The sequence below is a fragment of the Ambystoma mexicanum genome, chromosome 14, assembly GCF_040938575.1.
Source record: "Ambystoma mexicanum isolate Mex_15411 chromosome 14, UKY_AmexF1_1, whole genome shotgun sequence".
Taxonomy (NCBI): domain Eukaryota; kingdom Metazoa; phylum Chordata; class Amphibia; order Caudata; family Ambystomatidae; genus Ambystoma; species Ambystoma mexicanum.
In genome coordinates this window covers 377,379,870-377,407,446 of record NC_090940.1, presented here as the reverse complement: position 1 = coordinate 377,407,446, position 27,577 = coordinate 377,379,870, and the positions used below count along the sequence as shown (strand labels likewise).

Here is a 27,577-nt window from a genome sequence, read left to right as displayed (position 1 = left end):
GAGGGATCTTACTGCTTTATGCCCTAAACCCTTTGAGCCCATGGCTACAGCGGATTTTAAATTCCTTTCATGGAAAATGGCTTTTCTGATTGCGGTGACTTCTGCAACATGTGTAAGCGAGCTTCAAGCCTTCATCACCTTTCACAAGGATAAGGTTGTCCTCCGGATCAATCCCTCTTTCCATCAAAGGTGGTATCCGATTTTCATCTGACCCAATCTATTTCCTTACCAGTTTTCTTTTCAGAACCAGCCTCAGATGCCGAGAGGGTTCGGCATAATTTGGATATAAGGCGAGCTCTTAAGTTTTATTTGGACGGAACATCTAATCTTTGGAGCTCTTCCCAGCTCTTGGTGACCTTTGGAGACCCGAAAGGAAAGCCGGCCTTGAAAGCAACTATCTCCCGATGGATTGCTTACTGTATCTCTGAGGCGTATACAGTTCAGGGCCTTCAGTCTCCGAATGAAATTCATGGCCATCTTGTGCAGGGCAAGGCAGCTGCCATTGCTTTCCAAAAATATGTTCCCTGGGAAGCCATTGCCAAAGCAGCTACGTGGGCTTCCCCATCAGCTTTTGTGAAACATTACTGCTTAGACCTGAGCTCCAGCTCTGATGCTCAGTTCGGGCAAGTTGTTATCAAAAACCTCTTTCAGTAAAGAAGCTCCATTCACCCGTTATTCTGTAAGGAGTGCTTGGTAATCTCCCAAAAGTATGGAAGAAAGGGGGCAGGACGTAGGAATAGAACAAAGCTACTCACCGTAGTAACTAACTTACTCCTAGTCCATAGTCCCCTTTCCTCCATACGCCGCCCACCGTCCCCTCTAATAAGTATCCTCTATTATTGCTTAAATGGTCTCAGACCTAGCGATAGAAAAGGACTGAAAGGTGATGCGTAGGGCAGAGCTAAGGAGGGCGGGGATACGGCTGCATGCAGTACGCGGCGTAAAAAGAGAAGGACAACACATTTTTCAATTTGATGCCTTTTTTACAAAAAGTGCTCAGGTCCCGTCCCACAGAACGGAATGTCCAAAAATTATGGAGGAAAGGGGACTATAGTCTAGGAGTAAGGTAGTCACTACAGTGAGTAACTTTGTTAAACTCAAACATTCTAACATACATTCAAAATCCAAGGTTTCTTTTAAGTCTCTGGTTTCCATTTGCTCCCCCCCTCCCTTTTCTACTGGAACAAACTTCAAATCCTTAGTTCATACTTAACTATGAGCCTGCTCTGGAACGTAGTGCAAATCCTTAGAGCATACTTAACTATGAGCCTGCTCCTGCTCCTGTGCTGGTGGCAGGGCAATGGTATCCCTTTGCATGTCACTGATGTGTATCCAGCGCCTCTTGCCCTCCACCTTCACAGCAGTCTGAGTCGTAAAAATCATTCCATTTGGCCAATGTAAACGCTGCTTGTTCCAGCGTCTGACAAAGGATCGGATGAAAAGCAGGTTCCCCGGGAGCAACTGTGGATGATGTAGATCTTTGAATTCTTTACCTTTTTCTCCTGTAGACTGTTGGTGAGAGAACACAACCTATGAAGATACAAATCTGACATTCCTGGTTAGAGCCCTAAGGTACTCCCTAAACGCCTCACCAAGAATCTCTTTTGACTTGTGTGCATTTGATGCTATGCGTTCAGGTGAACGCGGTGTATGCCGTCTCACAATCTTGTGTGGATTGTGGTGGTGGTCCTTCCCTGGCTGATTTCTCAAATAGAACAGGACAAGCTGCAAACAATGAAACCAATCACTGCACATTTTAGACAAACAGACCTTAAGAACTCCATTCAACCGATCTATGTTCCGTTGGCCTGAGGGCGATGCACTGAACACAACCTGTGCTTGAATCCCAAGAGCCAAATAATTTCAGAAAACAAGACATTAAGGAACTGCGCCCATTGTCAGACTTCAGGACCTCACAAATTCCCCACCGTGGAAATACCTCCCTCACTAAATATTTTGCTGCAGACTTGGCATCAGGGTGTATGCAGGGACCCACATCAAGCCATCAGGAAAATGGGCAAACTACAACAATAAGGTGTCAAAATGGTTACATCTTTGAAACATAGCTACACAAAGGATATACATCTCCCGAAAGGGACCAGAAGGCCGGGGCAAAACTCCTCTTACCGTATTCATAGTTTTTCCAGAATTACATTCTCTACAAACTATACAGTTGCCTACAAATCTACTTACCTGTTCTCAGCATCTAGATATGAGGAGAGCGGGGATTCCCTTTGTGTGCGCCTTTTCAAACAAGTGTGCTGCTCTTCGAACGTTATCGCAGGTTTGGCGCCCTCTGACAAACCCAGATTGATCTGGCTGAACCAGACGGGGAATGATTTGATCAGGTTTAGTTGCCAGTAATTTTGTATACGTTTTGGCATCTATGTTGATTAAGGCGATTGGGTGGTATGATCCGCAGTCTGTGGGATCCTTCCCTTATTTGGTAATAAGAACCACCTTCGCCTCTTCCATAGGTAGGGTGATGGGTCTTTCTGCATGGAATTGGTTAAATTAGTTGATCAGGTGGGGTAAAGTTGTGTCTCTGTGAATCTTGTAGAACGTTACTGAGAGGCCGTCTGGGCCTGGGGATTTGTTAATGGGCAGAGCCCTTATCGCTTTCCAGATTTCCTCATCGGTAATGTCTTGGTCCAGGGCATCACTTTCTTCATCCGCTAGTCCCACCAGATCTATCTTTTGTAGGTATGACTGCTGAGTGCAGGGGGTGGTACTCTGAGCTGTAAAGCCTAGTGTAAACGTTAACAAACTCTCTCTCAATTTCTTTGTTATCAGAGCTAGTCTTGTCCCTGCTCACTTTAATTTTTAAGATAGTTTTGTCCTGCTCTTCCCTCCTCAGTAGTCTGACCAGTAACCTATCTGATTTGTTAGCTTTTATGTAATATTGTTGCTTCAATGCTAGTAGGGTGCATTCTGCTGCCCTGGTTTGTATTAGGTCCAGTTGTCCTTTTATCGCTCTATACTCCCATTTGTTATGCGCGCTCAGGGTCTTTGCCAAGCATGACGTTATCTCCTTTAACTTGGCCTCTAGTTGCATCTCCTCTAGCTTCAATTCCCTGTCTCTCCTTGCTTTCATGGCAATAATCTGTTCTCTTATAGTCTCCTTGAAGGCGTCCCATCTAATTTGTGGGCTAATGTGTTCTATGCTGTTGGTCTCAAAGAAGGACCCTATCTCTTCTGCGACCTCTTTAGATAATGTTTCATCTTTAAACAGGGGCGCCGGATAGAGCCATTACCACAGCCCCGTTGGACGCTGGTTTCTTTTTTGCCTTACTGTGATGGGAGCGTGATCCGATTGTATAATTGTGCCCACTGTAATCCCTAGTGCTCGGCCCAGAAGACTCCTGTATAGCCACATGTAATCTACCCTAGACTGCGTGCATTGAACGTGCGAGTAGAAAGTGTAAGCGTCTGTCACCCTCCAACTCCCTCCACGCATCCACTAGTGCCAGGTCATGCATTTTCCCCCTAAGCTCCCCCGAAGGCTTCCCTTGTGCCCCTAGGCCTTTGTTAGACCTATCCCTAATGGGGTCCCACGCCATATTGAAGGCGCATTTTAATATGATGGGAGTTTTTGCAAATTGCTCGAGTCTGCCTATTACCTTCTGAATAAAAGCGGTCTGGCCTGAATTGGAAGTCGTAAATTGTCGCAATTGTGTAGGTTTCCCCTCTCCCCATCAGACCCACTGCCAGGTATCTCCCTTGTTCATCACTTTCGGTTCCCGTCAGAGTCAGGTCCAGGCCGTCTCTCAGTGCCAGCAAAACTCCCCCTTTCTTGTTGGGTTGTGTAGCTTGAAAAAGTCGGGTGTACCCCCAGAATCTGATTCTCCCTCGGTCGCGACAGTGAACATCAGTTTTCTTTAGGGTTACTATATCAGGTTGTTCCCTTCTTGGGTATCTCTCTATTTTTTCTGTTTGATTGGGGAGTTTAGGCCAATGACATTTAGGGATAAAAGTGAAAGATTATTTCTGCTGTCCATCATCGCGTGGGGAATAGTTTGTTAGATGTCTGGGTTTTGTTCTATCGCAAACTCCCCTTTGCCCCCTCCTTTCTTACCCTCTCCGCCCCTTTGCCTTGGAGACACTCACCTTCCCCAACACAACCCTGTCCAGTGCAGGTTCTCCCAAATCCATTTTAGAGTCCAAGAATCCCCCCCCCTGCCCCTGGGACCTTATGTAGACCCTCTTATTTTCGTGCCCTCCCCAGGTGATTGTATAGGCCCCTACAATAACGCATGGTCAGTCTGAGTTCTTTTTCAGTGACTTGTCATTATCCTGATGTTCTTCGGCAGATGGGGCTTTGAGGAGTGGGTGATATCCACCCTTTTTGGCTCTTATGGCCTTCACTGTGAACCAATTCCAACATCTGCAGTTGTTTTGCTGGGGTTCCGATGGGCAACCCTGCGGCAGGCGTTCGTCTCTGATTCCCAAGAGAACTCCTCCCTCTTCAGGTGTAGTTATTCTGTGTTGCTTCCCTTGACAGTCGAAAAGGAGGGAAAGTCCATCTATATCAAACCTGTCAGTCCCTCAAGAATGCCAAGATTGGGGCCATTTTCCTCCTCTTGGTGAGGGTTGATTGGGCTAAGTCCTGATGGAGGAAGATTTCCGTTCCGTTATGTGATCTGCTTTGCCTTCCTTGCCTTAAAGAGTATCAATTCTTTGGTTGTGTAGCCAGGACATCCCTCTGTCTTGCCCCTGTTTCTTGTCTGTGGGGGCCAACTCTATGGATCCTGTCAAACTTTATCCCTGGGATGGATCCGGCATCCATGAGCCCTGTGAATACATTTTTGACCACTTCTGCGAGATCTTGGTCCAATGTGTCCCCCGGAGGCATTTGATGCGAATGTTGGACCTCCTAGACCTATTCTCTAGGTCCTCCGCCTGCAACTCAAGGTTGTGGGTCGCCGCCGCCAGGGTCTCCAGCAGTGCGTCAGCTCTCCTAGCATCCTCTGTCAACTCCTGGATCGCTGTTTCATTCATATCCACCCTCTCTTCTATTTTATTTATGTCTCAAATTATTTCTTGCAGCCCCTCCGCTAGATCCTCTCTCAAGACCTCAATTTGATTTTGCACCGCAGAGGTTATCTTTTCCCCGAAATAGTTGAAGATCTGCTTGAGCATGGATTGGGTCACTGCACGGTCTTGCCCTTCCTGCGTTTATTCATCGCGTTGTTCCTGGGGGGGGGGGGGTGTCTGTCGTATGTGATCCCACAGTGAGGTCTGCATCTCTGGCCCAGATCTTGGTGAGGGCCCCCTTTTGGGCCCTTTTACGGTGGTGGAGGGGTCCTTCCCCCTTGACTTAGACATGATCACTGGTTAGGGTATGAATTGAGTTCCTTGGATTGCTCCTACTTATTTCCTGGTGGTTGCTCCTCTGCCCCCCCGGGGCAGGGTGTACGGTTTGCTCCTCCTGCTATGGGAGTGACCAGCCTGTGGCACCGTGGATGGGCTAGCTACCTGTACCTTCTTGCATTGCGCCCAGGCAACTTCTACTCTTTAGCATTCCTTGGTCCGCCCTGGTACCCCTCCGTCCTCCCCAGGTGTTGGAGGAGGTGGGACTTGCATTGGGGAGACTACTGCGCTGACTCCTCTGCCTCAACGTCTCGGGGTTCACTCCTCCCAAGGGTAGTCCCTGCATGCTCTATCAGTGGTCCGCTCTCTCCTGTGACGAGGTCTGAGCTTATGGTGTGGGGGGGGTGAATTGAGTCTCTGCCCCTTGGGTTGCCAGGGCCAGGCACTGCCCCTTGCCCCCGCACAGGCCCATGCCCCCTCCAAGAGGCTTGCTTCTCTCACTGGATACAAAACATACTATAACCTTCCTTCCCGAAGGCGATCGACATATGGAGTCTGCTAAGGAGATCTCTGCCCAAGAGATTTGCCGGGGTATCTGCACAATACAACAAGGGAGAAGATACTTTTTTATCTATCTACCTTAATACATTGATCTTAGGCAGAAACCTGTGCAGTTCCCTTAGGGACCACTGCAAAAGCTTAAGACTACAGGTGTTGGCAGTAAACCCAATTGGTAGCAGTCTGTACCACCCAGATTTACCTGGTAGCTGTGGCTGAGCAGTCAGACTTCTCTCAAGAAGAGTTAGGCAGTATATAGAGTATACACATTAGGTACAAAAATACAGTAGCACAAGCAAACACTGACCAGAGCTTTGGTATAAAAGTATATAATTATTTATTTTAAAACACACTTGTAAAAATTCACTGGCACTAATATGTCAAGCAAGTTCAAACACAGTCACTAGAAATATATACACCTCCCTGATTAATTATTCGACAAGTCTTAGGAAAAGAACACCACTTATTATCAACACAGAGGTGAGCGCTTAACCGAGATGGCACTCCAATAATTATTTCAAAAGGGAGAGAAAAGGCAGAAATAGTAAAGCACACAATACCAACACTTTTAACAGAACCACAGCAAGTCAAGAAAGGCAGAGTCTACAGTAGAGCAAAAAGTTCATAGGCCAGGCCCACTCTTGGAGAGAGCAAGGCGGAATGTGCCCAAGATCACACAGTTGAAGTACACTTTAAAAGTCTTTGCAGATAGTTCAAAAAGGAGTTGGATCAGTTCAGAAAAGTTAGTTAACAGGTCCCAGGTCACCCCAGGATAGAGAGTCAAGGATTTACGGGACACCTGAACAGTCTGTTGCAAGGGAGACCAGGCGGGACACAGTACCTGAAATGGTGAGAAAGCTCCAGCGGGGGCAGTTGTTCCTGGCAGCGGGTGCAAGTCGGGGCTTCGTCCAGTGGAAGAGAAGATCTCGACGTGGAGGAAAGCTGGAGGTTGTTGCACTGCCAGGGAAGAAACCAGCCGCATAGTTTCCCAGTTAAAAGGTACTACCCTTTTATTCGCGGTAGTGGTGAAGCGTGGGTATGCGGCTGCCGGGGTGCTTGGCATGGGCGATTCGACCACGAGATGATCCAGGAAGGCGAAAAGAGGGCAAACTGGTTAACCCCACCAGTTCAAAGGAAGAAGACTCTCCAGGAAGAAGATCTTCTCTGTTGTTGGGAAGTGGTGAGTCGGTTCAGCAGGGCTCCACCGGTGGTGTCGTCGTTGCAGGTCGGCTCAGCTTCTCCCTCTTCAGATTCTTTAGGGCGACTTCTGAAGTTCCAGTCCCCAAAGCCCTGCTTTTATGCAGAAAACCCCCATTCACCAGTCCTAGCTGTCACTCAAACATGCTAAGTGGTGAGCCGGGCGTGGGCCAATCACACAAGAGTGCGACTTGAGTTGCTGAGGCAACTCAGTCCAGGGTGCCTATTCCCCCCTCCCACACATCCTGTAGACCCAGACAGAGTGGGACCACTTTTGGAGGCTTCTGTGCAGAAGCCCGCCAAAAGTGGAACAAAGGGCACGAGTTGGGTTGGAGTTACAGAGGCGAACACAAACGCCATTTTAAAACTGAGTCCTGGCAAAAAGACCCAACCGGGAATAAATATTAAATAAATAACCCGGCGGTATCTTTAACATTGCACCAATAAAGTGGTGCGTTTAAAATGAATGGGAAAAACCCATGGGAAATATTCTGGTGGAATATTTTGCGTGGTAACCACTGCCACCAGCCAGAAACTCAACGAGGGGGGACTGCACAGTGCCCCCTCGAAACACAGACCCAGGGTCAATCTAATTACCCCTACCAGTACTTCCACAATATGATGGTTTGTACTGGTTCTGTTCCCAATTCAAGACTAGTAAAGTCAATGGTGACTTTACATGCCCTGGGAGACAGTAGTCAGTCCCAGGGTATGGAGTCTGTTTGGGGGTCACTATGACACCCCTGTGTTACTGCACTGAGGGTGCTGTGTAACACACTTACCAAAAACACATGAAGCCCTATGGAGTAAAAGACCCCATAGCCCATAAAACACATTACAAAGTCAAAGGACATTCTCAAATCATTCCTAAGAGTGGGAGAACAAGAGTCTCACTCTTAGCAGGAGAATAAAATAAACCCCAAAAATCCAGCAAAGCTGCTGGGGGACTCACTAGGTTTGGGAAATTAGCCTATATAGAGAATTATCCCCAACAATTGATCCTCGTGTAAGGCACCAACATGATCGTCCCAGAGAATCCCTGTGTGCCCATCGTTTTGCCTGACAACGGAAACTCACAAAGGATTTTTCTCCCATGCCTGAACCTCTGCCTGTGCTGGCACGGTCGGATGAAACACATAGGTCTGTGCATCCCCAGGTGCCGGGTTCTGTGAAACCCATACCTCCTGCGATTGCACAGAACCTGGGGCATATGGTATGGTCGGGGGTTGCATTTGCTGGGCACCTACTGTTACTTTTATAGGAATGGCTGTCCTCAGTGTGATGGACCATTGTATTGATCCACAAAGCCTTCTTTTGTAGAACAACGACCATCGCCTAAAAGGTGCAACAGTATGCCCCCTCCTCATGGGTGGAGACCTGGGTTTCCCCGGGTGTAAACGAAAGACTCGTCGCACCAGGAGAGGAGAGTGGACACCAGAGGCAGGTTCCCAACTTCTTTCCGCTGGAGAGTAACCTTTCCAGTCTATGAGGAATTGAAGGCGACCCCTATGGTAGCGAGAGTCGCAGATCTTGGCCACCTCATATTCAGTCCCTGTATTGGTGATTATTGGGGAAGGTCTGTGTCTTGTGGATCGTTGAAAACGGTCTTTAACAGCGAGCTTCAACTGTGACAGATGAAATACTGGGTGACTCCGAGACCAAGAAGGTTGTAATGCTAACCGAACTGCTGTAGTTCCCACTCGGGACAGTATCTTGAAAGGCCCAAAAAACCTTGGGGACAATTTGGAGGGAACCAAACGTTCAGGGAGAAAACAAGAGGCCAACCACACACTGTGCCCCACATTAAAGGCGGGCATCTCACGACGATATTTGTCAGCATAAAATTTGGCTCGGTCTTGTGCTGCTTGAAGGGCCACCTGGGCCAGTTGCTGAGCTGACTGAATATCAGCTATGAGACAGTCAACTCTGGGTAATTTGGATGAGGATGGAGAAGCATTGGGAACAAAGGAAGGATGAAACCCATACGAGCAGTAAAAGGGACTAGCTTTGAGAGCAGAGTGTTTGGCATTATTGTAAGCAAATTCCGCCAGTGGTAATAGCTCTATCCAATCATCCTGAGCTGCAGACACAAAACAGCGTATATATCCTTCCAGCGTCTGATTAAGGTGTTCAATTTGCCCGTAGGTTTGGGGATGATATCCAGAACTCAGAGCCCTCTTAATACCCAAAACGTTACACAGGCTTTTCCAAAATTGTGAAGTGTATTGAGGCCCTCTGTCTGACACAATGGCCTCGGGTAGACCATGACGAGAAAACACCTCTGCAATGAATATTTTGGCCATCTGAGCTGCTCCTTGAATTTTGCCTAGAGGTGTGAACTGTGCTAGTTTTGTGAAATAGTCTATGGTGACCATAATAGTGGTAAAATGTGACGAGGGTGGAAGATCCACAATGAAGTCCGTGGATATTATCTGCCAAGGTCTTTCCGGTATAGGCATGCGAGCGAGAAGACCGAATGTGGGGGCTCGTGAGGATTTGGACTGAAGACATGTGGTGCATGCGCTGACATAGTCCCGTACATCAGATAGTATTGTAGGCCACCAAAAATGCTGTTTAATCAGATCAAGGGTGGTCTGAATGCCCCGATGTCCTGCAGCCTTGGAATCATGACACATCCTAAACACTTCCATTTGGAGAGAATGAGAAGGAATTAAGGCCTGGTCAGCATGGAAGTACAGCTCCTGCTTTTTGACAAGGTGATGAGTTAGAGCTAGCTTCTCACACAATGACTGATGCTTGATGGTTTCTTGCTTCAGGAGTTGCAGAAAATCGGAGATGACGGCAATAAACCTCGCTTTGGGAAACATTCTCTCAGAGCAGAAACGGGTTGCAACAGGTCTTTTCCGGGACAGGGCATCAGCTCTCAGGTGTTGATTCACCGGCAAGAAAGTGAACTCAATCCGATATGGTAAAAAGAAATGAGCCCATTGTGCCTGTCTGCTGTTAGTGGTATGGGCTTGTTGTAAGACTTTGAGGTTTTGGTGATCGGTACAAACAATTACGGCAAAGGGTGGCCCTAACAATAGATGCCTCCATTCTTCAAAGGCCCTCTTAATAGCCAAGAGTTCCTTTTCTAGCACTGAGTAATGTTCTTCTGAAGGGGTGAAAGTCTTTGACAAATAGGCAACGGGTCTTTCGTCTGCCTGGTCTGTCTTTTGTAGGAGAACGGCTCCTAGAACCTGATGGGAGGCGTCTGTCTCGACAATAAATTGACGCGACTGATCCGGATGGAGCAAAATGGAGGCTGAGGTAAACAATTTCTTTAGGGTCTCAAAGGCTTGTTGGGCTAATGGATCCCAGGAGAACGCTGTTCCTTTCTTGAGTAATCGAGTGATGGGTAGAATAGTTTGAGTAACCTGGAATTAATTTACGATAAAAGTTTGCGAACCCCAGAAACCTTTGGACCTCTTTAATGGTTGACAGGGAAGGGCAATCTAAGACAGCAGAAACCTTTTTTGGATCCATAGAAATTCCCTTAGCGGAAAGTACGAATCCGAGGTAAGTGATTTGAGTCTTATGAAATTCACATTTCTCCGCTTTGCACTATAGTTGGTTGGCTTGTAAGCGGTTTAGGACGATGTTGACATGCTGGATGTGATCCTTTGTATTAGTAGAAAAGATCAGGATGTCATCTAAATAGATAACAAAATGAAGGAGAATGTCCGAAAATAGATGGTCCATAAACCGCTGGAACACAGCAGGAACGTTAACTAGACCAAAGGGCATTACTTGGTACTGAAAGTGCCCGAAGGGAGTACGGAAGGCATTCTTCCATTCATCGTTTGGTGCAATTCGAATAAGGTGATACGCCCCTCTAAGGTCCAATTTCGTGTAAAGAGTAGCACCACAAACCACTTCAAGGATGTTAATGGATCTAGTGATCATTCAATCCTAACAGGGGAACCCTGAAGTTGAACTCCTACTGTGGTTCCCCTTACGGTAGGGATTTGGCGTTTCCCGATTGCAGAGGTTTGTTTCTGCGGGGAGGAACAATCGAACAGTCCCATAATATATGAGAATCCGATCCACAGTACATGCAGAGTCCTAGAGACTTTCGACTTTCTCTTTCAGTAGCGGAGAGAGGTCCCCTTACGGACCCGATCTGCATAGGTTCTTCCGTGGGGACCGGTTTGTTGGATGGTGGAATTGGATCAGGGTTCAAACGAAGCCCTTTCCCTCTTTTCTTCTCTTGAGAATGCTCTTGCAGGCGATAGTCTATTTGCATTGTAAGGGTTATCATTTCGGCCAAATTTCCTGGTCGTGGAACTTTTGACACCTCATCCTTCAGATCCTCAGCGAGTCCCCATCGGAAGAGATTCAGTAAACCGTCATCAGGCCATCCAGTTTCCGAAGACAATTGTTTGAATAGAGTAATGTATGTCATTAGGTCCTTATTGCCTTGTCTAAGGTCCAGGAGTCTTTCCTGTGTGGTGACTGAGATTTCTTGCTGGCTAAACATAGATGTAAGACTATTGGTAAATGCCTGGTAAGACTCCAAAATGGCATTGCCTGAAGTGACTAATGGGGTAGCCCAAGCAAGGGCTGGACTCGTCAGATGCGAGATCACAAAGCCTACCTTATCCTTATCGGTAGGAAAAAATCGGGAATTAAAGGTGAACTGGACTGTGCAGCTGTCCAAAAATTCCTTTATCTTGTGTGGGTCTCCGTTATATTTTCCAGTGGGTAGGGCTAGAGGAGGGGATTCAGAGACTGCTCTGGCAACCTGTTGCATTAGTTGAGCATTATCTTGTTTGAGATTCTGCATCTCTAAGGACATGGATTGCATGGCTGCCATATTTGCTGCTCCATATCAACGTCCACCGACCAGGCGAACGGGCGTCGCTAACTGTTAACTTTTATATTCTGAGCAAAAGACAGGCTCAATTCGAATATTCCAACAAATGGCACTAACCTGGTCAGTTTGACGGTCCAGAAGCAGCAATGGCAGAAAGCAAGAGACTCCCTGAGGCCCTGCTCCCCCACACAACGGAAAAACCCAAGGGGGAAGGAGCACGAACCCCAGGGAAACCCTCTGCGGAAGAAAACCCTGAACGATATGGATGAACGCCCCTCAGGTGAATGGAGTTCTTCTGACGTGGATTCTCTGCGGTACGGAAGCCTGGACTCTACGGAGTAAGGAGAACGATAGGCGAGTATGAGAAAGGAGAGAGATAAAATAAATGAGGTGGAATTAAAGGAGGAAGATCTTACGGGAAATCCAATACAGGAGAAGGGTGTTAAATGGGATGAAGAGACACCCTGGAAATGGAATCCACCTGGAATCGATATCCCAGATATCACAGAGGTTCCTACAAGATGGGGGTAAGTGAGTAAAGGTATTGGGGAAAGTAAATGCAGAGTAAGGAAAGGGATAACTCACGGTATTAGAAAGGATTGGGATCGAGCGTTCACCCGATCGGTGACTGGGGAGCAGAGGATCGGCTGGATCAGAAGGACCAGGAAGTACGGGCGGACTCAAGCGGGTCGAGAAGGGCTGGCGCTGCAAAGGTGCTCTGAGATAGCGGGAAATAACAATAAAGATATTAACATAGAGGAGAAAGGAAAGCAAGTTCAGAGGAATCGGAATATCCCTGGATGCGAACTTACGGAGCGTCTCTGCTAACAGTACGACGCGACGAAGAGAGCCTCGCTGGTGTTTTAACAGGATCATATGACTTGCAACCGACGTCCGTAGCGGACGTAGAACGACTAGACTGCTGATACTTGCATAGGCAGGATTGGCTGTCCTCAGTGTGATGGAACGTTGTATTGATCCACAAAGCCTTCTTTTGTAGAACAACGAACATCACATAAAATGTGTAACACTTACGTTGAAAAACTGTGACCTGCTCTGACAATCTCGTGCCACGTCTACCAAACTTCCATACCACCAACAGTAGATCCCATACAACCCTCCATAATTGCCTCCCATCAGCCCGTTAAACCAGGGCCCTATTTCTCCCAACCCGTCAAATGACCCACCTCCTTGTGAAAATCCTCCCCTGCCCCTCAGAAACCCTCATTTGCCTTTGACCGGGCGCATACCCATCCATTCTAACCTTGTGCCGTAACAGATTCACTATGTCCCTGTTCAGATTGTCCCTTCAGTGGAGCTAGTAATCCCTGCTCCTTGTAAACAGATTTTCGCTAGCTTTTTGCTGAACAAGCTTGGCCTTTGTCTTTTGTGCCTGCTCTGTGCTCTTTTCCCTTTTTTGTCTTCTCTTACAAAAATGCACAATATGTTCCTGAATTTCCAGCCAACTCTTGGCCTCTATTCCCACTACCTTATCCAGATCATGCTGGACTTTTTGGGGAAGTCCCTTTTTTAGCATGTAATAGAAAATAGCCTTGGGAAAGTTTTGGGGTTTTGTTGAAACCAACCCTATTTTCACCTTGTGCCTGATGTATAGTTGAGTTCTCAAAATGGTGTCGCAGGTGTATGAGGCAAAAAGAGGCAAAGACGCCAACCTCTTAGTATAACCAAGTAAAAAAGGAGACTGGCCACACACATTAACAAATTGCGCCACACTTGGTATGTGTATAGAGATCCTTTTTAGTTTTTTAAAGTCATTTAAAGCATAATGAGTGAAAGCAAACAGTGCCCTGTTGGATAACACGTGTTTCAACACAACAGTGCCTTTTTCAAATCAGGGCAAATAAGGTCTGTACAATTCGCAATAGTCATTGATCAATGTTAGGGAGAATTCTCATTCTGTGGCTAATTTCCCTCACCTAGTGAGTCCCCCAGCAGCTTTGCTGGATTTCTGGAGTTTATTTTTTCCACTTGGTAAGAGTGTGAGCCTTTTTCCCACTCTTAAATGTGTTTTGCCATATGTATTTCTACTGTTTGTGTGATCTTGGGCTCTGGAGCACACCACTCCATGAGACCCACTTGTATGTATGTTACACAGCACCTTCAGTGCAATAACACACGGTTGTCTTTGAGACTACCCTCTGACTCCATTTTTCTGGGGCTGACTACTGTCCCCCAGAAACAGGTAAAGTTGCCATTTACTTTATGTAGTCATTTAAAAACTGCAGACCCAGTACACCCCTTCTTACATGGAGTACTGGAAAGGGTTAATTTTTACCCCTTTCTGTCTGTGCCTCTCTGAGCTTTGTTTTGCTCTTTTAATATTTAGACTTGGCTGGTGGCAGTGGTATCTACCCTAACTTTTCTACCACGATTATATTATATAAACGTGTTATTGTTCTAGGCTATTACATTAGCCTCGAACATAAACCTGCTTGACCAAATACTCTTTCTTTTGGCTCCGGTCGGGTTTATTCACCATTTCTTTTTGCTAAAGTCCTTCTTGTGTTTGCCTTCTTTGTTCACCGTCTTTTGGCAGGCTTCTGCAAAGAAGCCCTCCTCTTGGCGCCTGGGAGTCTAGGTGGGCTGAATGTGAGGGAGGGGTGTAGTCGCCCCCTGCACAGGGTATCCTAGGAAACCCAAGTCGCACTTTGCCATGATTGGCTGAGGTGGTTGTCCGGGCCGGACAACACCCCCCCCCGCTACGTAATTAATAGCCAGGCTGTGTGAATAGGGGATTTTCGCATAAAAGGCAGGACTCTTGGGCTGGAAGTCAGTCGCCACTGGAACTGCAAGGAACCGAAGAGAAGCGGAGAAGACGACGGCTGCTGCAACCCTGAGTCCCGGTGAAGCCCTGCTGCAGTCCTGAGCTAGCTACCCTTCAACGACCAGAGAAGATCCAGTCCGGAGTCTTCTTCCCTTGAGCCTGGTGGGGTCAACCAGCTCATTCTGCACAGCCAGAGGATCCTCTTCATGGTCGAAATCGCTGCACACTGCTGTAGTGGTCCGGATAGCCATCTGAAGAGCCTCTCCTGTTTTAAAGGAATGCACCTTTTATTCATTGTTGCTGCTGCTGGCCTCATCCCTGGGTAGTGCAGATCACTCCAGACCTTCTCCTTCCCGTCTCCACGACTGAAGCACCAGAACCGTGAGTCTGTGGGAAACTACCAGGAACAACCGCCGTGGCACCAGCTTCTTCAAAGAATAAGGTACTGTGTCCAGCTTCAAGGAACTAGGGTGAACCCTTTTCTCCTCATCCAAGGCTTGCCCTTGCCGTCCTTCCCTCTTGTAACTTTTGCTTCCTCTGTTGACAATATCCAAGTACTCCCGGCAACCGTCAATCGTGAACTATCTGCCTGTGTGATCCTCGACAACAGGAACCCTGTTCGACTTGACACTGGCGCAGGCCTATTGACTTTTATCTTCTTGTTAGGAAGTGTTCTCTGATTCTGTCTGCCTTGACAAAAGTATTGCCTATGATTTTTAACCCCAACTCTCTCGTGGTAACTCAGGTGATAAGTGTGGTTTTACCCCGGTAACATTTCTTCCCGCGGGTACGCATATCTTTAGTAAGACCGAACTGTCATTACTGTCAAAAATTGATCGCATATGTATTCCCGGTAACGTTGTTGTTTCATAACACCGGTCTGTCAAAACCAAAGGTACTTACCTTGAGTTGTGCTGCACTAAGTGAATTGGTTGTGTAGTGTATTTTACGTTGGTTTTAATTTAATAGAAGTGAAGTGTTTTGTGAACAGATGGTTTAAAGTAAATGTACTTTTACTTTTCAACCAAAAACCTTGAGTCAGTGTTTGCTCGAGTCACAGTAATTGTAGTCCTTTGTGTAATCTCTACTACTGCTCATTTGCTCTTGAGATAAGTCTGGCTGCTCCGCTACTGCTACCACTTTAACAGTGTAGGGCAGGCTTGTACCAAAGGTGAACTTGTATTACCACTTGTAGTCTTAATTGTGTGTAGTGGTCCCTAAGGGCACTGGACAGGATTCTGCCTAACAATCACTGTGTAAACAAAAGAAAACAAGGTTTCATCCCCAAGAATATAGTATCATCAGTTTAGTTGTTTTGAAATCACAGACATTGAGGAGGGGTGAAAGGGGCGGAGGATTGAGGGATAGTGAAAAAAGGGAAATATATATATAAATGAACAGGAGATAGAATCAGTTCAAATTCTTCTAATGAAAACTTTTTAAAGTTATATTCCATAGATAAATATTGTACTATACAGCTGTAGTATTCATTTAGGGTCTACCTAAAATCCACATTTGTATTCAAGTCTGAGGAGCCAAGTATTCATGGGTTAAATCCCCTTGAGGAGTAAATTAGTTAAGTCAAAGGTCAGGGGTATTTAGTATTTCTCGTTACTTTACTGTCTATTTGAAGCTGGTTGTGACCAGTTTAATTAGTCATTTCAATTTGGTTGGTTGAAGCAACCTGGTGTGTCCCTTTTTAAAACATTAGTTTGTATGTAAAGAAATAGAAATCCATTTAGTCATACAACATATATCGATATTAGGTAAAATATCTCTTATATGTTCTTTGTGGAAGAGGTTGTATATGTTTCAAAATAAAGATTGGTCACATAAGTACCCCAGGACTCACATCGTGCGCGCCACATATTAGGTATTTGAATAGCTTATCCTTGTATGATTAGGCTAGGGTGCGCTCTAATCCCTGTAGAAAAAAGAAACCGTGTTGCATATTACAAATATTACATAAGTCTCTGAGTCCAGTCTGGTGTTCGGTCACGCGGGTCCACAAGCTGCATTTGTTGCAGTACATAGCCTGCTCAGTCGGGTGGTCTATATCTTAAGGGATTACCTATAAAGTATGCATGTTGTCTCCAAGCGTCGGCAAGGGTCTGTGATCGCAATGAGACGCAAGAGGTTGTTAAAGATCAAACATGGTGCAACACCATAAGTCTGCCCTTCTAAACAAAATTGAGCTCCTGCAGAAGAAAATCCTGGACCACCACAAAAACCTCACTCAGCACATCGAATCAGCCTCCCTCGCCAATACTGAGATACAGGTCACAAAAGACCCAACCGCACCTTTCAAATTCAGAGAAATCGCAGAATTAGAAGTAATTGAAATTGTGAACAAAATCAAACCTTCCAATTGCAAGGGCGATGTGTGCCCCGCTAAATTAATCAAAGACTGCGTAGAAACACTTGCACCGTCCCAGAGAGCCCAAAAGGAGCCTGGGTGCGCCCCCTTCTCAAAAAACCAACCCTAGACGCATAAAACGCTAACAACTACAGACCCATCACCCCCTTCCCCTTCCTGCTCAAAATCTTGGACAAAGTGGCTTACACACAAATCCAGCAATACCTCGAAGAAAATCACATTTTAGGAAAAAGACAATCCGGCTTCCTTCCAGGACACGGAACTGAGTCTGCTTTACTTAACCTCAAGATACAACTAGGCGACATCACGGACAAAGGTAAACCAGCACTCCTACTATTGCTTGACCTATCCACTGCCTTAGACCTGGTCAACCACGACATCCTAGGCACACAACTGAAAATGAAGCCCACTTCTCTCCCCAAGCCATCGCCTGGGTTACCGCCTTCCTTAAGGGTCGATTCATGAAAGTCTTCTCCAACTTCACCTGCGCCGCCCCTACCACCATCCACTGTGGAGTCCCACAGGGCTCATGTACAGCCCCCACACTGTACAACATATTCACCCTTCCACTCTTCAGTGACCTGGATCGTCGCGACATAGCCTACACCAACTATGCCAACGACACCCAAGTCCTACCGCCCTCACAGGCATCTGTGAACAAGACGCTGCAGTAACCAAGATCTACACAGCCATACAAACCTGGATGGCAGCCAACAGCCTCTGTCTAAACGGAGATAAGACCGAGATCCTCATAGTAGGTACTAAGGAAACCCTAAACAAACTCCCATCTCAATAAAAACCTTTAACATTGACAACTCCACCATCACGGTCTCCTCAGCAGTCAAAACCTTAGGAGTGTATACCTTGACTCAACTCTGTCAAAGTCACGCCAGGTCAATGCCATTGCCTCCTCCGCCGCACTTACCACTAAAGTAATCAACGCAGTTAAACCCTTCCTCTCCACAAAAAACTGCCTATCAATAGCCAGAGCCACAGTAGGCACCAAAGTGGACTACTGCAATGCCCTATTTCTGGGCACCTCTGTAAAAAACCTGCACAAAATGCAAGTCACACAAAATAATGACCTAAGAGCAGCACTGAATATTACCAAAAGGGAACACATCTCCCAGGCCAGGAAAGAGGCCCACTGGCTACCTGTAAAGGATTGCATCCTTTTCAAGACAATGGATATCACACATAGATGCCTCTCCGCTGACGCCCCTCCATACTTATTTGAAAGGATCTCCCTCAACTCATCCACTAGAACCACGAGATCCCATCTGACCAATCAGATTCACGTACCCACTTTCAAAAGGAAGAAAGCAGGTGGGTCCAGCTTTCAACATTTAGCAGCTAAAAACTGGAACGCTCTACCCACTGCCCTAAGAAATGAAAAATCCTACACTGCATTCCACAAACAGCTGAAAACCACTCTGTTCAACTAACCGCCTTCCACCTTCCTCACATATTGACTGCTCGGCAACATAAGAATTGTACCGCCTTGCTGTACTTTCCCGCTGTAATGTATTCCTGTACCAAATGAGCCTACTGTATACTAACATACTTTCCTGCCTTACCTTCCTGCTGTAAGTTTTCCTTAACTGCCCTACATTCATTCTGTAACATTTTCCTGTACTTGAGTGTAAGTGAGCATACTGTAACAGCGCCACGATGCCCCCGGGCTGATGTGCGCTCTACAAATTCCAATAAATAAATAAATGGTCGGTTATAGGAAACGCTGCAGTGACAACGTTAGTCCTACCAAAGTGTCTATGGCTCCCTACGCGTACCATGGTTCGCGGGCGCCATGTTTTGGGCTCAAAGTACACGATTAGTATTGGAGAAACAGGGGAGTGCCCCAAACTGGTCCTGTCCATTTAAATTTGCACATATAGGTTGGTTGTATGGTGTGTGTCCTTCTATGTTGAGAGTGATCGTAAATGACGCATTTAGCTAAAATTATAAAGCTTAGTTATCTCCTTTGCCACAATGTTAGAATTTGTCGTATCTGGGGAAACATATCCATATTACCACGATAACTGATAGCGATGATCATAGGTGACAATATCTATAAAAAGTTAAAGCCTCAAATTAATGTTAAGTCGCAATATTGGAAATGCTGTGTCAGGCAAACAAAGTCCATATTCCCATAATGTCTCCGGCACTGGGCATTGGTTGATTGATCAATATTACAGTTGTTAGCTCTGGCTGGGGGCAAAAACTATCTTTTCAAAGTAGCTGATATCATTTAAGAATTTTAAATCCCCAAACATTAGATTACTTACAGATAGTGGTCACCTAATCTGGGTGTAAAGAACCACGTTTGTCACAACCAGTTTCAAATAGACAGTAAAGTAACGAGAAATACTAAATACCCCTGACTGTTACTATTTTACTCCTCAGGGGGATTTTATTGTATTGTATTGTATTGTATATCATCTTATATAGCGCCGGCCGCCCGCAGGTCTCAGGGCGCTTTAACAGACAAACACAAAACTATAACACCTCCTGTATCTGACTAAGAGACTAAGACTGTAACTGGGAAGCACCAGAGTTACCTGAACAAGTGAGTCTTCAAGAGTTTTCTAAACTTTAAATTATTACCTTCCAGTCTTGTAATCATCGGAAGTGTATTCCACTGCTGAGCTGCCAGCACTACAAAGGATCTATCCATACCTGTTTTGAACTTGTATTCGGGTACTATCAGTAAGCTCTTGCCTTCGGAGCGTAACTGTCTCTGCGGGGTATATAATACCAAACGGTTCTTGAGGTTGCTGGGGGCTTTCCCATAGAGACATTTATGAACAATTGTCATGGCTTTGAACTTTATTCTCTCTTCCACCCTGAGCCAGTGTGGCGATCTTCTTGCCAAGGTAGTATGCTCCCTTCTCCTAAGATGCTTTACAAGCCTCACAGCATCATTTTGTATGACTTGGCATCTAGCTATATCTTTAACAGAGGCCCCAATGAGCAGGGCATTACCATAGTCCAGCCTGGATAACACGATGGCCCTAGCAATAGTGGACATATTCCTTTCATTTAGGAACGGGCTGATGGCCTTCATAAGACGCAGGTAATAAGCTGTATTCTTGTGCAGATAATTAGCCTGTGCTTCTGAATTGACGGAGGAGTTGACCATCATGCCCAAGGTTTTAACCTGGTTAGAGACTTGGATAGTGGCTTCATTAATCTGGAATGTCTCATACTCCTTCCCCAATTTAGCTAGTAAACGACTGGACCTAAACAACATGAGTTCGGTTTTAGTATCATTGTAAAAGTATACAGCAAAATCAATGAATGGATGCAGCTAAACTGAATGTGTCTCAATCTTTTCACTATCCATACTATAGGAGCCCTCTAGATCTAGAATGAGCTGTGTATCGTCCGCATAGTTGGTAAAAAACACACAGGTTTCCACCAGTATGTTGCACAAACTTCGCATGTAGATGTTAAATAGCATTGGCGAGAGACTTGCTCCCTGAGGGACTCCGAATAGGATTGAAATAGGGTCTGAAAAGTTATTTCCCCAGTGCACTCTGGCATGGCGGTCTGTAAGGAAGGACACCAGCCACTCCAATGCAATGTCAGAGCATCCCACATTGTCTCTCAGTGCTTCAACCAACAGTTGATTATCAACCAGGTCAAAGGCCGCACTGAGATCCAGCAGCATCAGAATCCCTATTTTACCCTTATCCATCAATCGGAACATGTGATTTTGAAGGTCTAACATTGCCGTCTCAGTGCTGTGTGAAGCCCTGAAACCAGACTGTTGTTGATGTAAGGAAGTGTTTTTCCACATGATCCTGCAGCTGTGATGTAGCTATTCTGTCCATAATTTTAAGTATACAGTTTGAGTTGGTGATGGGGCGGAGGTTACCTGGGTCCTTAGGATCCAAACCCACTTTTTTTTACCAATGGTGTGATGGTAACCTTCTTTATCTCCTTTGGTACTATTCCCTCCAAAAGAGGCGTTAACTATTCTCAACAGAATGAGAGTGAATTGTTCCTTATTTTGGAGAACAATGTTGGGAGGTAATACATTTTCTGCGCAAGACGTAGGTTTCATTTGACCTAAAACTTTCATTAACTCTGCTTCAGTAATGATAGCAAAATTGAAAGTCTCATGTCCAGCCTTATTATAAACCTCCTTTGTCGGAATTTCCTGATTCAGCCTTTTCCTGACTTTAATTATGTTTCGTCTAGCTTTTGCTATTTTAGCTGCGAAAGCATTTTGCACAATGTCGCAGTCTACCTTGGATGGTGGGAACGGCGGAGTGAGATTTTTAGGTTTCTGAACACTTTTCAGAATTTCAAACCGTTTACTGGTAGTGTTGGCTGCTGCTTCAATTTCTACGTTAAAGAAGTTTGCCTTAGCTATCCTTATCTTATCTTTGTACTTCTTATTTGCTAGTTTCCATTTATCTCTATTTTCGGTTGACTTGTCATGGCGCCACTTTCTTTCAAGGGCCCTTTTTTCCATTACAATTGTATCTAGCTCAGTGTTATACCATTTCTGGTTTTTGCTGTCTTTCCTGGCGAGCTTGATTTTAAGTGGCACCCCCTTCTCATCTAGCTCTTGAATTTGTGTTGTGTATTTATTTAGCAGCGTCTCACAGCTATCCTGCATCTGAAAGTATTGTAATATTTTAACTAGACAGGGCTGGAGCTGGTCTACTTTTAAATTTCAAAAATTTCTACTAACAACCTTGATCTGGGGGTTGTGGTTAAGAGGCGTCTGCAATTCTATGTTTAAGAAGACTAAGTGATGATCACTCCAGATACAAGTTTCCGTAGAACAACTCTTGAGTCAGAAGATTATGGGATAGGATCCAGTCCAATTGGTTCCCTTGCAGTGTTGTGGGCTCATCATTTATCACTTTGAAGTCTAGATTTTTCAGTGTTTTTCTAAGACAATAGCTTCTTTATCTTTCTTGTTCCCACGCCAGTAATTAAAATCGCCAACGTCCAATGTGGACACGTTGGTAGATCTTAAATTAGCTAGTTGCGAACAAAGCTCTCTGGTGAAGTTTGAGACCAGATGCTGCAGTCTATACAGAACTATTAAATTAAGGCAATTGTTAGGGGTGAATACCAGCTTCATCTGAATGGATTCACACCCATTACAGTTAAAGCTAACCTTAAACAATTTCAACTTCTCTCTGGCTATGATGGCCACCCCTCCTTCCTGACTGCCCTCTCTATTAACGATTAAATAATATAACCCTCAGGAACAGCTATTGCACAAGTGGTTCCTATAGGGTCCTTTAACCATGTTTCAGTCACACATTATATATCAAATCATTTTTCCTGAATCAGCTCATTTATATTGATGGCATGTTTGACCATAGATCTGGTGTTTAGCAAACCCACTTTCAGCCTCAGGAGGAACTCAGTGGGCTTTGCATGCACCACCTCCTCTCCCTTGCTAATTCCTTGATTCCCAGTACCACCACCTGTCTGCATCAACACATGCCGATCACAATTGTCAACTGTCATCCTAACCTAAAGAAGATGTGGTGGATGTAAATGTAAATTAACAATTACCTGTGAGGATGTAGCAGATGAAAGAAGGTGGGCAGAGCAGATCACTCCCAGAGCAAACCGGAGTTAACCGCCCCCTACGCGGCTGCGCTTATGCGCCTGACGTGTAGTTAAGTATGCTCGTGAACTACAAACTACTTGGGAAATGTAGTTTGCAGCGTCTTTAGCTGCCTAGCAACCTCACAGTCACGGGAAGAGACTGAGCGTTGCTTTTACTAAACTAGTTTCTCTGCGGTTATTTAACTGATGGATGTAGCAGGCCCTTGCCTTCAATACAACAGCACTTAAACAGTTCCACTACCCCCCAAATAAAAAAATATTAAAATCAATTTAAAATCAATTTTAAAAATAACAACATATTTCTAATCTAATAAAAAAAAAGAACTGGGAGCTTCTCGAGACCTAGCTAACAAAGGAACCCACAAATACGTGGCTCCTCAGACTTGAATACAAATGTGGATTTTAGGTAAAACCCTAAATTAATACTACTGCTGTATAGTACAGTATTTATCTATGTAATATAACTTTAAAAAGTTTTCATTATTAGAATTTGAACTGATTCTATCTCCTGTTCCTTTATATATATATTTTTCCCTTTTTTCACTATCTCTCAAACCTCTGCCCCTTTCACCCACTCCTCAATATCTGTGATTTCAAAACAACTAAACTGATGATACTGTATTCTTGGGGATCACAACTTGTTTTCTTTTGTTTACACAGTGATCAATGACTATTGTAAATTCTACAGACCTTATTTGCCCCGATTTGAAAAAGGTACTGTTGTGTTGAAACACGTATTATCCAATAGGGCACTGTTTGCTTTCACTCATTATGCTTTAAATGACTTTAAAAACTAAAAAGGATCTCTATACACCTACCAAGTGTGGCGCAATTTGTTAATGTGTGTGGCCAGTCTCCTTTTTTAATAGAAAATAGCCACAATCTTATCCCATGCTTCTCCTGTATCTTACTTTGACATCTCCTGAATTAATAGGATATGTGCAGCAGGATCATCATCCAATTTCATTGTTTTGGCCAAAATAGAATTTATATCTGGCGTATCGGGATATATCACCCATAGGGCACCCCATACCTGTGCCCTGTAATTGTTAAATGCTGCTCCATCATGGGTTTTCACATCAAACTGAAATCCCGGATACCCGATCACCTCCGAAGCTCGTCTTACCGTTCTCCCTCCCCCATTAGAGCTGTGAATACGCTTTTCATGTCCACTATGGCGAACATGATGCCAGGAGTATACTTCTCTAATGCGTATATCCACTTTCCCGCCCCTGCAATGAGTGGGTATAATATGCCATTTCCTGACCCTTCTGAATCAGCGGAAATTGAGTCACACTTACCTTTGCTGGGGCTCTCCCCATCTTTCCCTTGCTACACATTACAGCCATATGGGTACCGCGGTGTGTCCTCTGATCCTATGGTGTAATCTCTGTTACTGCTGCTAGAGCTGGAGGTGGGGCTGTTAACCCCTGTTTTGTTCTCTTTGCTTATCATCTGATTGCCACTCATCCTTGTTGCCTGCCCCTGTTACCACATCCCCTGGTGTTTCTGTGGGCACAGAAACATACTCTGCACTACCACAGGATGCCAGTTCCCGCTCTCCTTACTAAAATCCTGTACCAATAACGACACTTTTGTCCTGAAGGACCACGTTGACCTCCTTGATAACTAACCTTCCGAAGGGATTGTGTCCTCCGACGTATTCCTTATCTTAGATATCTCTTTCCAGCTTTGCTGGCCTCGGAAAATTTTTCTCTAGAGGGCGCTGCGCGTCGACGTCCGCCGAGTCGATGTCCCTCGACAGCCGCCGTATTGACGTCATCCTGCCTATAAAGGCCGCGCGCAGCGTCCATTGCTCAGGTCCGTTTTTCCGTGCTTACTCAGTGCCTCGGAATATCGTTGCTCAGTTTCGTAGAGAATTTATCCTATTTCCTCGAGATATTCGATCCATACTCGATGGCTTCCTCGTCGGAACCGACGACCCCTCGGTCCGGCTTCAAAAAATGCCGAGACTGTGGGAAAAAGTTGTCGCTGACTGACCCTCACAGAGTTTGTCTGTGGTGTTTGGGAGCTGAACACCATTGTTCGGAGTGCGAGGACTGTATGTCCATGACAGCTAAGGCCCTGAAGGATCCTAGGGGGAAGCTGGAAAAAGGTAAGACTTCAAAAGCTTCTTCTTCCTCGACGAAGTCGAGACATTTGTCTCCTCGTCACCATTCGCGCTCCAGGTCTCGGAGTGGGTCCCATCACTCCTCGAGATCGAAGCACTCGAAGAGGAGACGTCGAAGATCCCCTTCTCCGTCGTCCTCTTCCTCTGTTTCTCCTAAGAGAATCCCTTGCCCCACGAAACATAGCTCCCGGGCTGAATGGGAGGAATACCGCAAAAATATGAGCGTCTTCAAGAAAGCGGCCTCGACCCCCTCGAAGACTGCTGAGAGCGATGCTCTGGTCGAAAGACCCAAAGGTCAAAAATGCCGCGAGTCGCAGTACCCGGCGAAGGAAGCTTCTCGAGCGCGTCACAAACCCTCGAGTAAAGCTATGACCTCGAAACCTTCTTCAAGGTTCTGTCGACGCCGTCGACGAAGGTTCCGTCGACGCCGAGGTCGGTGTCTTCGACGCCGTTGTCGAAGGGACCTTCGACACACGGGTCTGTCGACTCGACGCCATCTTCGACACCGGCGTCGACGCCAAGGAAAGTCACGGTTGCGGCGCACCCAGTGGCTATCCCCAGGTCCTCAATGACGATGGCGTCGAGATTTTCGACTTCCTCGAGCAGAATCCCAATTCTATGGTGGACCTCGAGGCCTCCGCCTTTGTTTTTGACGCCACTCTCGAAGCCTTCGGTGTCGACGACATCGACGTTTTCGAGGCCGATTACAAGTTTGGCACCCTCTGCCTTGGAGATGGGTTTCACACCCTTTGTGAGTTCAGACCAATTTAGAACTATGTCCTCAATTATGGAAGAGGGAGAACTATCTGACCAAGAAGAGACATTTTAGTTGCAGGGACCTGCAACCCCAGTTCAAGAGGAGTTATCCTCAGAAGAACCCAGGTTAAAGGATCTCCATGATTCCTTACATGAGGCAAGTGGGTTAGACACTTCCTCTGAGGTGGAGTTTGCTAGGCCAGACCCGGGGGAGCATGCTGAAACCCCCTATATAGAGCCTTAATGGCCAGCATCACAGAATTTATGGGGTGGTCAACACCTTCACAGGCTTTCCAACAAGATGACCTCACGGATATTCTTGATAAAGGTCCACAGCAGGATCCTGTAGTGCCTTTTCATAAAGCTCTTCAAAGGAAAATCATGACGAACTGGGAAACCCCAGATGTCGTCCCGGCAGTAAATAAAAAACTGTCTACTAAATACAGGGTATCTTCTGCAGACCCAGAGTTTTTGTCAAAACACCCATCCCCAGAAAGTCTGGTGGTACAGGCAGCATCTTCTACTGACATCAAGAATGCTTAACCTACCGTCCCACAGGACAGGGACGATAAGAAATATGATGCCATGGCAAATAAAGTTTTTTCAGCATTTAGCATGGCGTTAAAATCTATTAATGCTACTCGCACCCTTGCTAGATTCAGCCATACACTTTGGGAGTGTGCTTCTACAGCGGCTGACTGCATCCCGGAGGGAGAAGAAAGGGAGGCGTTCCTAAATATCATACAGGACTGTAAAGACGCTGTGCGAATCCCTCCAGACGGGCATTGATTCGGCTGACAGTATCAGCAGAGCAATGGCGGCAAGTACAACAACCAGGAGATTCGCTTGGTTGAGAAAGTCTGGTTTTGCCCCAGATGTGCAAGCCAGGCTCTTGAACATGCCATTCGATGGCTCTTCTTTGTTTGGGAAAAAGGCAGATGACAGTTTAGAAAAACTGCAAACATCAAAGGCAGCAGCAAAATCCCTAGGCGCTGCAATCCGTCAGACACCTTTTCGTCCCACAGGAACCTCTGCGAGAGGCAAGTCCTTTCGCTTCTACTCTGCATTCGGAAGAGGTAGAGGACGACCAGCTCAAAGGGGACAAAGAAGAACTACCCGAGGTTGACGGGGTAGATATTCAAAAGCCGCAGCAACAGCAGGTGCCTCTTTACCATCTGCATCAGCTGGCCCAAAACCACTCTGAGGACTTCCCTCACAAGACACCTGTAGGAGGCAGGTTAACTCAACATCTGGCGGAATGGCAGGCTATCACGTCAGATGCTTGGGCATTGGAGACAGTTGCACAAGGTTACTGCCTGCCTCCTACGCATACCTCAGAGTCATCCACTGGGGATCAGCTCTCAAAAAGCTCCAGATCCGCTCCTCTTGCAGGAAATTTTAGACCTGCTAGAGAAAGGTGCCATAGAACCGGTACCTGTAGCGGAGAGGAACAAGGGCTGGTACTCCCCTTACTTTCTCATTCCAAAGAAAGACGGAGGACTGAGACCCATCTTGGACTTGCGAGAATCAAACAAATTCCTTAGGAAAGACAAATTCAAGATGGTAACTCTTTCTCAGATCCTTCAGGCCCTTCAGTTCCAGGACTGGTTGGTATCTCTGGACCCTCAGGACGCTTATTTCCATGTGCCTATCCATCTCAAACACAGGAAATACCTGAGGTTCGCAATTGGCACTCTCATTATCAATTTCGAGTGCTGCCATTTGGGCTGACCTCTGCCCCGAGGGTCTTCACCAAGTTAATGTCGGTAGTGGCTGCAAGTCTAAGGAGGGAAGGGATTCACGTCTACCCCTACCTGGACGATTGGTTGATCAGGGCTGTATCTTCGGAACAAGCTCAGATCCAGCTAAATCACGTTTGCCACTCCCTTCACAGACTGGGCTTCTCCCTCAATTTAAAGAAGTCACAAATGATACCATCGCAGAGACTCCAGTTCATCGGAGCGATCCTGGACACTTCCCTGGGAAAAGCCTCGCCACCAGAGGTGAGGGCTCAAGATATTCTACAGATGGTTACCAAGTTCCAAA

At 46.0% G+C, this 27,577-nt stretch overlaps 1 protein-coding gene across 2 annotated transcripts in view; it reads left to right on the top strand.

The window, feature by feature from the left end:
- Positions 1-27,577, top strand: part of MIA2 (MIA SH3 domain ER export factor 2) — a 2,742,135-nt gene that overhangs the window by 2,016,051 nt on the left and 698,507 nt on the right. The gene's annotated exons all lie outside the window — the stretch shown is intronic.